The sequence below is a fragment of the Protopterus annectens genome, chromosome 1.part1 (assembly GCF_019279795.1).
Source record: "Protopterus annectens isolate FY-2018-M chromosome 1.part1, PAN1.0, whole genome shotgun sequence".
NCBI classification, from domain to species: domain Eukaryota; kingdom Metazoa; phylum Chordata; order Ceratodontiformes; family Protopteridae; genus Protopterus; species Protopterus annectens.
In genome coordinates this window covers 1,242,473,139-1,242,485,183 of record NC_056726.1, presented here as the reverse complement: position 1 = coordinate 1,242,485,183, position 12,045 = coordinate 1,242,473,139, and the positions used below count along the sequence as shown (strand labels likewise).

At 41.8% G+C, this 12,045-nt stretch overlaps 1 protein-coding gene across 4 annotated transcripts in view; it reads right to left on the bottom strand.

Annotated features, from left to right (window-relative positions):
* Positions 1 to 11,000, bottom strand: part of LOC122809628 (gastrula zinc finger protein XlCGF26.1-like) — a 382,837-nt gene extending 371,837 nt beyond the window's left edge. For all 4 annotated transcript variants that reach the window (XM_044081268.1, XM_044081285.1, XM_044081276.1 and 1 more), the window contains exon 1: positions 10,788 to 11,000. The gene's annotated coding sequence lies outside the window, so the exon portion shown is untranslated. The remainder of the gene's footprint in view (positions 1 to 10,787) is intronic.
* Positions 11,001 to 12,045: the final 1,045 nt, after the last annotated feature.

Below are 12,045 nucleotides of genomic sequence, written 5' to 3'. Positions count from 1 at the left end.
TACTGTAGAAAGTACCTGGTCTAAAGGAGAAATAACTGGCTCTACCCACACGACTAGGGACGGCAGCTGCACCCCACCTCCATCTGCTGTAAATACATTCCACAGTTAACTTTTTCTTTTTAGTTGTCAGTAAACAAAGATAAAGCTCTAGGTGAAAAAAAGGTGACCCAGTAGATACACTGGAATTGCCCACTTGTAAAATAGAGGCAAAAAGCTACTTAAACTGCCACTTTTTGTCTGCTTCAAACTGGGTGTCTACCCAGAAAGGATACAGCTGAAATCAGGTCTATATACTGAAATTGTTAGGGAAAAAACAATTTGGCTATTTAGACACTTACCCTGCAATCTTTAGCTTGGGGGGGGGGGGTTCTAGCCCGCTCCGTTCGCTACGCTCACTTCGCTCCTCTCCCTGCCCCCTATTACCACCCACCACCAGTACCTCTACATTTATTCGTAGCCTTAACCCCAACACTAATTGCCAGCAGTTGGGCTATACCACTACTCACTCCCTCCCTCTACATCCAACACAATCATGCTACTACCTAATATAATAACAATCCTAACCTGCATAGTTCTTACTCACATTACATCCTACCAAGGCTCCACAGTCACATGCCCCAACAACTTCCACTGTACTCTCTCAACACCCTCCCCTCAAACATTTACACTATAACTACACAACCCCTGCCACCAAAACCATCCTCCCAATACACACACTCCATTACCAAACACCCAACGTACTCAAAAATAAAATATCCCTATGATACCATAAGCAATTTACTATGCATATAAAACATATCCTAAACACACTCTATAAACTAGCCCTCGCTGGAGACATCCACCCAAACCCTGGTCCTCCCAAATCCAGCCCAACCACAAACCCTAGTCCAGGGGTCTGCAACCTTCACTATCAAAAGAGCCATTTTGGCCCCTCTCTCACCAAATAAAATTCATCGGGAGCCACAAAACCTATTTAACCCCTAAAATGAAGATAACACAGCGTATAAAGTTGTATATATAGTTATTATCCTAAATATAAAATACCTAAGTTTATAAGAGCAATATTTAAAATCCATCCTTGTTTTTGTTCCTTTGTTGGGATTGCTCGATTGCTCTCAGTGTTTGTGTGTGTGTGTGTGTGTGTGTGTGTGTGTGTGTGTGTGATATCGCTCAACCTCTTAGAACAAGAAATCTAGACTAAGCCATAAATAGTGGGGCACAAAGGCCCAAAAATAGGGACACTTTTTAAATATTGTTCCTACAAACTTAGAAAGTTGATAGAATAACATGTTTTGCATTAGCATGAATTTTCGGAAGGGTATAAAGTCTGAAACTCAAATGGTCTATTTTTCCTGACTTCAGCCCTCAAAGATTTGCCAGAAAACCACACTTATGAGAAACAGACCAAAAATATGAAGCAAACGTCAGGACATTCTGCGAAAATCTGCACAGTTGACAGGTAACGGTGTGCGTGCTCACGGGCATGTGTGTGTGTGTGTGTGTGTGGAAAATGCATGTTAACAGAAACCATGTTATTCTAGCAAGTTTCTGAGTTTATAAGAGCAATATTTAAAGTCCATCCCTGTTTTTGTTCCTTTGCTACCCTTTATTTGTGGCTCTGTCCAGATTTCTTTGGTAAGACTTTGAGAGGTATGGAAACCTTTCAGGAGATGCTGCTGCTGCCAGGGGATCTTGCGATTGTTCTGTGTGTGTCTAATGCATGGCAACAGAAATTATTTATTATTCTAGCAAGTTTCTAAGTTCATAAGAGCAATATTTAAAGTCCATTGTTCGATCGCTCTCAGTGTGTGTGAGTGCGCTGTGCAGTAGAGTGGCCATTATTTTTCAAAGCTACAGGAAGCCACTGCAGAAGGGTGGAAGAGCCACACGTGGCTCCAGAGCTGCAGGTTGCAGACCCCTGCCCTAGTCCAAGCAACCCCCCCCCACAACTCAACTCCTAGCCAACAAGAAAATAACAGACCTACTTATAATGTCCCTAAACATCAGAAGCATATGCAATAAAATCCAAGAACTACACGCCAGCATAAGCATATATTCCCCAGATATTCTCTTCCTAACTGAAACCTGGCTCAAACCTCACATCAAAAGTGAGGAAATACTTCCACCTGAATACAACATCCTTCGCATAGACAGATTGTCCAAAAAAGGAGGTGGTGTAGCATTGATATTTAAACACCACCTCGATATTCAACTCCTGAACTCATCTGCCCTCACCACAACAGTGAAGAAATCCTTTATGCCAATCTCAAACTAAACCCAAACAAAACAATCAATATCATAGGATGCCATTTCCCACCAGGGCAAAATATCACACCCTAGAAAATCTCCTGAGCTGAGCTACTCTATCTCTTCCCCAGGAAACCATCATTCTCAGTGACTTTAACAACAACTGGCTATCCTGTAATAACAGTCTCCCAACCACTCACCTTAATCTCCATGGGTTCACTCAACTCATTCAATCCCCTACCCGAATCAACAAAAACCCTAACAATCATACCTTACTTGTCTGGATCCTAGTCAACAAAGCCCCTCACTCTTACCTAGCAGGCTGCTTACCTGACAGTCTTAGTGACCACTCCCCCACTTTCCTAATTCGCCACCACACAAACGGACTGAAGCCCATTATCCACAGGCAGATACGGAACAAGTCCAACTTCAACCCCAACTCCTTCATCTCCTCCCTGCAAAAAGTTAACTGGTCACCACTAAAATATCTCAACCTAGATGAGGCTGTCCACTTCTTCAACAGTACCTTCCTCTCCATCCTAAACACCCATGCTCCTGTAAGAAATGCCAAAGTCAGATCCAGGCATGCCCCATGGTCATAAAAGACCACCAGAACCCTAATGAAATCCAGAGATAAGGCTTGGGAGCACTGGTGACTAACAAAAAATAACTCGGATAGGCAATCATTCCTTGATGAACTGCACAATAAAGCCAAAAAGCATATAAAATTAGACAAATCCCTCTACTATAAATCCACCCTAAACTCTATCAACCACAACCCTAAGAAATTCTGGTTCACTATTAACAATATCCTCCACCCAGGGAAGGTTGATACCCCCCCAGCCGTCCATTCCCCCCTCCTCCAGCAGTATTGCTGAATCCTTCAACAAACACTTCACTGAAACTATAACATCTCTAAACAAACAACACTTCCCTACAACAGCCCCCCCAACTCCTAACCATAAACCCCCCACTCCTCTTTTCTTCTTCACCTCAGTACCTACCTCCAACATAAAAAGACTACTGTCAAAAATTAAACCCACCAAACTCACACCTGACAACCTCCCCTCTGAATACTTGAAAATTGCATCTGATACACTAGCCTACCCAATTTAAATTCTAATCAACCGTTCCATAACAGAAGGCTATGTCCCCTTGATATGGAAAATATCCCACATTATTCCCCTCCACAAAGGCACCTCCTGCACTGACCTCTCCAATTACCGCCCCATTGCTATCCTCTCCCCTCTCTCCAAGATACTTGAAAAATGTATCAACACCCAGGTCTCCAACTAACTCCTAGCTAATAATCTCCTCTCCAAAACCCAACATGGTTTCAGGCCATATCACAGCACTACCTCCGCTCTGCTCTCCTTTGTATTAAAGCCATCAACCTGTAATGTTGTTTACTATTGCTGCAACTTTGTATCTCTAACATGTACATGATGTGGAGCTTTTTCTACCCAGGCATCCGCTGAGAAAGGACCTGCGTCCAGTCTGAATTTCCCGGTAAACAAATAAGTGTGTATGTGTGCATGTGCGTATACACACACACACACACACACACACACACACACACACACTATATATGTGTGTACATTTTATATATATATATATATATATATATATATATATATAAATATAAACACACACACACACACACACACGTACGTGTAATGATAACATTCACTGCACTGTTTTGCATGGACAGCCCATGGCAGCTACATGTTTAACAGGACTACATTTAATGTTTAGTAGCTGTAGGATACCAAGTACAATCTGACAAACAAGCATGTTTATTTCTACAGTTTTGTTAGTTTTACAGTGAGTAGATCTATAACAATAAGCTCAACTGTGAGCAAACCATGCATTTCTCCATATAACCTAATATAGTCTACTGGCTAAAGCAGTTATGGGGTGAGCTAAATGCAGCCTTCAAAATTCTTCTCTGCAATTCTAGTAGCACACTGGGTTCAGTACTGTTCTTCTAAGTGTAACCGATTTCCCTCACACACCTCAAGTATGGAACATTGATGTCTGTTCTTTTTCATTATATGACCAAAGCTTTTGATACTGTGAACCTATATCGGTTTACTCACAGAATCGCCACCTGTATCATCAGGACACAGGACATCCTCTGGTTCCAGAAGTATCCAAAGGGAAAGCAGCAAAGTCTTTAATACATTCCAAGAAACAACACAATCAGCAAAGTCTTTAATACATTCCAAGAAACAACACCAGTAGGGGCCTACAGATATCAGTCCTGGGACCACTTCACTCTTCAGTCACAAACTAACCTTTCAATATACAGATGTTCTGACATTACTTCATTATGGCAAAGTGGCACCTTCTGTGCACTATGGATTGCAAAAGAGTTTCAGTCTCTAAAAACTGACTCATTTTATCAGACTTTCTGCTAAGCAGTAGTAACACTAACACAACCAACTTTAAGAGTTAAACTTTTCCTCAGTCCAGAACTAACCTATCGAATCTTACGCCAAAAGACAATCCTCACTGATATTACATAGCACAACATATCATAGTGCCTTGTTAGAAAAAGACTCAGGCCTGTATAAAACAGTCTCGGTTAAAAATAACAATATTAGACTGGATTCACAGGTTCAGTTGTCAACCTAATGACCTACTGGCTTTTAAGAAACTGGAATACCATAACCTCCTGCTGATGTGTTTTACTAATACAGACACACACACACACACACACACACACACACACACACGTAACAGTTCCATTCCCTCTTAAACCCAATTGGTTTACCACTCTCTGAAGAAAAACTTCATGTCCATTTTGAACCTAGTCCTCTCAATCTGCCAGTAAGACTCCTCCTGTTCACCTGCCCCTTCAAAATTCTGTGCATGCATACCAATACCATCCAACTCATTCATCATGCCCAACATGTATATCGCAAGTCCACAGTCCAGCCCACCCATGATCTACTTGTCCTTTCTGCTTTTCCTTGTTCCCTCTCTACCTACTAAACCTTCTTCTCTCTCAGTGACTCCAAAGCAGAACATCATATGTGAGATGCGAGTCCTGCAAAATGGTAGAATCACCTCTTGTCCCTAGAGTATATTCACTTTGCCTTCCAGTTCAGTACTGCACATACCTTTGCCACTACCTTTTATGTTTCTGTTTATTCATATTTGCTGTAATTATAAATCCTGGGTGTTTCTCATGCCCTATGTCCGCCAAGTCTTATCCTCTATTATCAAATATCCGCAGATAAACCCAGCCACCGGGGCTGCACAAACCTACATATTTCTTCGTGCCAGTTCCAAGCCTAGATAAATGGGGAGGGTTACATCAGGAAAAGCATCCAGTATAAAATGTTTGCCACATCACATATGCAGACAGCAATACAGATTTCCATATCGGATCAGTCGAGGCTCGGTTTAACAATGACTGTCACCAGTACTGTTAGCCAACAGGGTGCTGGTGGAAACTGGGCTACTGTTGGCTGAAGGAGAAAAGAGGGGGAAGACATGCCCAGAGGCAGGAGGACAGGAGGGTTAGGAGTGCGGAAGTGAGGTAGGAACTTTGAATGCTGGCAGCATGATTAGTAAAGGGAGAGAGCTAGCTGATATGACGGACAGAAGGAAGGTTGATATATTGTGCATGAAAGAGACCAGATGGAAGGGGAGTAAGGCCAGGTGTATCAAAGGTGGGTTCAAATTGTTCTACCATGGTGTGGATGGGAGGAGAAGTGGGGTAGGGGTTATCCTAAAGGAACAACATGTCAAGACTGTTTTGGAGGTGAAAAAAAAGTGTCAGAGTGACATTTATGAAGCTGGAAATTGATGATATGATGATGCATTTTGTTAGTGCATATGGTCTGCAAGTTGGGTGTGTGATGGTTGAGAAAGAAAAATTTTGGAGCGTGTTGGATGAAGTGGTGGACAGTGTACCCAAAGATGAGAAAGTGGTGATTAGCGGGGATTTCAAAAGACATGTTGGTGAAGGTAACAAAGTGGATGAAGAGGTGGATGGGTAGACATGGTGTCAAGGAGAGGAATGCAGAAAGTCAGATGGTAGTGTGTTTTCTGAACAGGATGGACAAGGCTGTGGTGAATACGTCTTTTAAGAAGAGGGAGGAGCATATGGTGACCTACAAGAGTGGAGGAAGATGCAGACAGGTGGATTATATCCTATGCCAGAGGGCCAATCAGAATGACACTGTTGATTAAACTGATGACAGGGGAAAGTGTAATTAGGCAGCATAGGATGGGAGTCTGTAGGATGACATTGGCCATCAAGAAGAAGAGGAGGAGGAGAGTGAGGGCAGTGCCATGGATCAAATGGCAGAAGTTGAAAAAAGATGATTGTGAGGTGGAGTTCAGGGAAGAGTTAAGACAGGCACTGAGAGGCAGTGAAGACCAGACAGCTGGACAGCCACAGCAGAGGTGGTAAGGGACACAGCTAGAAAGGTGCTTGGTGTGACATATGGACAGAGGAAGGAGGACAAGGAGACCTGGTGGTGGAATGAGGAAGTACAGAAGAGTATACAGTGGAAGAGGCTGGCTAAGAAAAAGAAGTGGAATTGTCAGAAAGATGAAGAAAGTAGACAGCGGTACAAGGAGATAAGGTGTATGGTAAAGATAGAGGTGGTGAAGGCTAAGGATAAAGTGTACGGTGAATTGTATGAAAGGTTGGATACTAAGGAGGGAGAAAAAGACCTATACTGATTGGCTAGACAGAGGGACTGAGCTGGTAGAGATGTGCAAAAGGTTAGGTTGATAAAGGATCACGAGGGAAATGTACTCAAGTGAGGAGAGTGCGTTGAGCACGTGGAAAGAGTACTTTGAGGGGCTGATGAATGAAGAAAATTAGAGACAGAGAGAATGTTGAATGATGTGGGGATAGTGAATCAGGAAATGCAAGAGATTAGCAAGGAGGAAGTAAAGACAGCTATAAACAGGATGAAGAATGGAAAGGCTGTTGGTCCAGATGACATACCTGTGGAAATATGGAGGTGTCTAGGAGAGATGGCAGGGGAGTTTTTAACCAGTTTGTTTAACGAAATCTTGGAAAGTGAGAGGATGCCTGAGAAGTGTATTGATACCGATTTTTAAGAATAAGGGTGATGTGCAGAGCTGTAGTAACTACAGAGGGATAAAACTGATCAGCCACAGCATGAAGTTATGGGAGAGTATTGGAAGCTAGGTTAAGAAGGGAGGTGATGATTACTGAGCAGCAGTACAGTTTCATGCCGAAAAAGGGCACTACAGATACAATGTTTTCTCTGAGGGTGTTGATGGAGAAGTACAGAGAAGGTTAGGAGCAGTTGCATTGTGTCTTTGTGGACTTAGAGAAAGCATATGACAGGGTATCTACAGCAGATTTGTGGTACTGTATTAGGAAGTTGGGAGTGGCAGACAAGTATGCAAGAGTGGTACAGGACATGTAAAAGGGAAGTGTGACAGTGGTGAGGACTGTGGTAAGAGTGATGAATGCATTCAAAGTGGAGGTGGGATTACTTCAAGGATCAGCTCTGAGCCCTTTCTTATTTGCAATGGTGATGGATAGGTTGACAGACGAGATCAGACAGGAGTCCTCATGGGCTATGATGTTTGCAGATGGTAATGTGATCTGTAGTGAGATTAGAGAACAGGTTGAGGAGGTCCTGGAGAGGTGCAGATATGCTCTAGAGTGGAGAGGAGGGAAGGTCAGCAGGACCAAGACAGAATATATCTGTGTGAATGACAGGGAGGACAGAGGAATGGTGAGGATTGCAGGAGTATAGTTGGCGATAGTGGAGGAGTTTAAATAGCTGGGATCAACAGTTCAGAGTAATGGTGGGTGAGGAAGAGAGGTGAAGAAGAAAGTGCAGGCAGGGTGGAGTGGGTGGAGAAGAGTGTCAAAAGTGATTTGTGACAGACGGGTACCAGTTAGTGAAAGGGAAGGTCTACACGATGGTAGTGAGACCAGCTATGTTATATGGGTTGAAGATGGTGGCACTGACAAAAAGACAGGAGTAAGAGCCAGAGGTGGCAGAACTGAAAATGTTAAGATTGCATTGGGTGTGACAAGGACAGACAGGATTAGAAGTATACTGGTGGGTCAACACAGGTTGGACAGTTTGGAGACAAAGCCAGAGAGGTGAGATTGCACTGGTTAGGACATGTGCTGAGGAGGGATGCTGAGTATATTGGGAGAAGGATGCCAAAAGTGGAGCTGTGAGGTAAGAGGAAAACAGGAAGGCCTAAGATAAGGTTTATGGATGTGGTGAGAGAGGACAAGCGGATGGTTGGTATGACACAGCAAGATGCAGAGGATAGGAAAAAATGTAAACGGATGATCTGCTGTGGTGACCCCTAGTGGGAGCAGCCAAAAAAAGATGACTCGTACATCTGCAGATAAATGTAACACTCCACACCTGCTGCTGCCAACTTCCAAAGGTAATTTCTCTGGAATCCTACTTATTTCAACCTTTACTGATACAACATACAGAAAACTCTCAGCTAACCGGCACCCATGGGGACTGGTAGATGCCAGATAACTCTAGTTTATGGTTGTTTAAGAGTTACTATTAAAAATAGGCCTGACTAATACTGTACCCTATACTATGCGTTAAGTTTGACTTGTTCTCAGGTTGGGGAGACAGGGAATTTATTCCTATCTTCCTTTATAAAACTCAAAAACTCTAAAAACATAAGTTTTGTTGGGGGGGGCGCAGAAAGTGCAACACATGAAAACTGCATTGTAATTCTTTGACCTTTTTTTTGGCCAGTTGCTTGAGTTCTGGTTAACTGAGAGTTTACTGTACTCAGAAACTCGGTGTCATCCAAGAACAGATTTACTTTATTCTACACTCACTGAGATGTCAGTCATGCACACACTGAATAATGCTGGCACACTGTGATGTTACTGGACAGATCCTTATCCTCTGAAACTTTTTTTCTCGACACTCAATAGCCTCCCAGATCATCCAGTAAGAGAACTGCAGCAAGCTAGTCAGATCTGATCTTGTGGCTGCAAAGCCAAGCTGATTAGTATTACAATTAGATGATTCACTGACCAGCCCTGCGGAATTCTTTCCCCTGCCTTTTCTACTATGGATATCAGACAGACTTTTACGTAATACTCCGACACTCCTTTTATCTCCCCTACATACAAAATGGGACTACAGTTGGTCCCATCAAGTCTAAGTTTGACCAGCTCCCCCAAGTACAGGCCTATATTTCCTCCAAATGAATACCACATTATTTAACTGCAAAAATGATGAAGCTATTGGACTCTGCAGTAAACATTGACAACAAAAATGTTAGTAAATGATGGGGCATGCATGCGCTGGAGATGAAAGTTAAAACTTAAACTCAGGGTCACTGCCACAACAGGTAGCACACTCAGCTTTTGTTGTATTCCCACACCAGGTAGATGGATTGCTGACACTGCACTGCAGCATAAAGGGGGTTGCTTTACTCCTGAGTGTACCATCCTTCAGATGACATGTTAAACCAAGGCCCCATCTGCCCGAGTTGGTGGTAGCCCAGATGAATATAAAAGAACCCACAGCACCTATCAGAAAATAGTTAGGGAAGCTGCCCGAAGTGCTAGCCAAATATAAATACCAACTCAGCTTTCCCCTGAAGACAGACTCCTAGCCTAGAGGGGCTAACCAAGTCAGCAGAGAATAAATAAAAATAAAAAATAAACAAAACAAAGTATATGGCAAGATATAACTAATGGGAAACAAGAGGTACACAAAACAGCATACCAGTGGGTGCGGTTGTGAGAAAACTGTGACCTGTTTTTAATAGTATATCACTGTAGTGCTGCACAGCACAAAAAGTTTTGACAAGAGGAGGGAGGAGGCTCACTACTGGCACCGACTGCTAGCTGGCATAAGCCTGGCTGCATGACAGTATGCTGACATTGAAATACTCTTTCTCCAAAGGTAGAAAACACTAAAGCAAGTCTATACAAGGACAACACAAATGGCAAAAAGAGGCTAAAGTAAGATGTTCTAAGATAAAAGGCAGCAGACGTGTATCTCATCACAATGACAAAGTGGAGAGGTAACTATCAAAAAGGATATATAATGAAATCCAGGTTGAAATCCAACATCTGCAAGACCTTAAACAGCTCAAAAACATAACATATCAAGTACCTGTAACTAGGTTTTAGAGATGGGTATTAGAGTAGAAGAAACCAATTACTACCCAATATGTTCAGTGACAGATATTTAAGGATTTGCATTCCTTTTTGCAGTAAACATTGGTATGCAATACAGCCTGATCTGATTGCTTGAAAAAGAATAGACACAACAAGAAGACTTTTAGAATGTATAACATTAATGGAAAACACTGCTGCAAAACAAGTTTGGGATAACCTGGAATTAAGAGTCATACAGGAAAACAGACAGCATACAAAAAGAACTAGTTGGTTGTAAAGTCATTTATAATCAGATTTGTTTTATCCTTTTGTTTCTATATTCCCTTTTTTACTTTGAAAGCATGTTTGTTTTCTCAGATTCTGAACTAAACAGCTTGCTAGAAGTACACATAAAAGCACATTCACATACCTCCAAATTCACAACCCTCCTTTTCAGTTTTAGCACACCTCTACAACTTCAGGTCAACTCCTTAAAAATAAACAGCTACCAGATAATCACAAATTTCATTAGAGGAATAACTATTAATACCAAAAAACAAATCAACTTTCCCGAAATTCTATTAATGGGTAAACCATCATTCTACATAATTACCAAGTGCTCTCTTTTAAAAAAAAAATACATTTCCTGTCCGCTTGTAAAATGAGTTCCCTTCCCTCTGACATTTAAATTCAGTGTATTAATATTCATGAACTTTCCAGTCTGGGAGGTGGACCTTCAATGTGTTGCATTTCCGTAAATGTACACCTAAGATGGGTTTGTTTTCTAGCCTGGTGAGTGGTGTGCCTCAGGTGTGATTTTTTATTATTTTTATTCGTATTTGAAAATAAGATAAACAACATTAGAGGTGACCAAAATCATTCATACTTGTCGTAATACCATTAATTCATTATATTATGTGTATAAAAATAAGACTATAATTTAAATTAAAACATCTCTCTCATCAGTCTCTGCCTTTTGCCTCTGTATGTCTGTCTCTCTCTTTTCTAACATTTGTTTGTGCCAAAGGTTTTTAGAGTGTATCACAGTGAGTATCTCTAAAAACACAAAGTTCCCCCTACACCAACACACACAACACACACACGCACGCAATATCACAAAAGTGCTGTGGATCTCTATATATAAAACGCATGTGCTGCACTATTTTCCTTTTTTTCTTTTCACTGAAGACTGAACATAAGAAATCATGGAGAATCTCAATTTATTCTGTAGTCCTGTGGTACTTCTTTCAGACTTTGACCAGCTCTCCAAAGTACAGGCCTATATTTCCTCCAAATGAATACCACACTGTTTCACATTTAACTGAATCTCAAATACTTAATATATTTTGGACTTCCTTGGGCCTCATCTGAAGCACTTAAAACAGGTCAGGCTTCCCTGGGCAAGGGGGCAGGCTGGTTTCTCAAACAGTGTAGCCATCCTGCTACCTAGGGAAGGGGGCAGCCTCTCCACATCATTTGAGAAACCCTGGCTTAGACTGACACAAGTCAAAGGCTGAATTTCTCTGCCCTTGGCTTGTTCCTGCATTACTTTTTTTTTATTTATTTATTTAATTCAACTAACAGGATTCTACTGAGACCAAAGTCCAGGGTCCAGTATCAGTGAAATTCTGAGAGGAGATAAAATTTGTGAGCAGATAATACACACACACATTTACACACACACACAC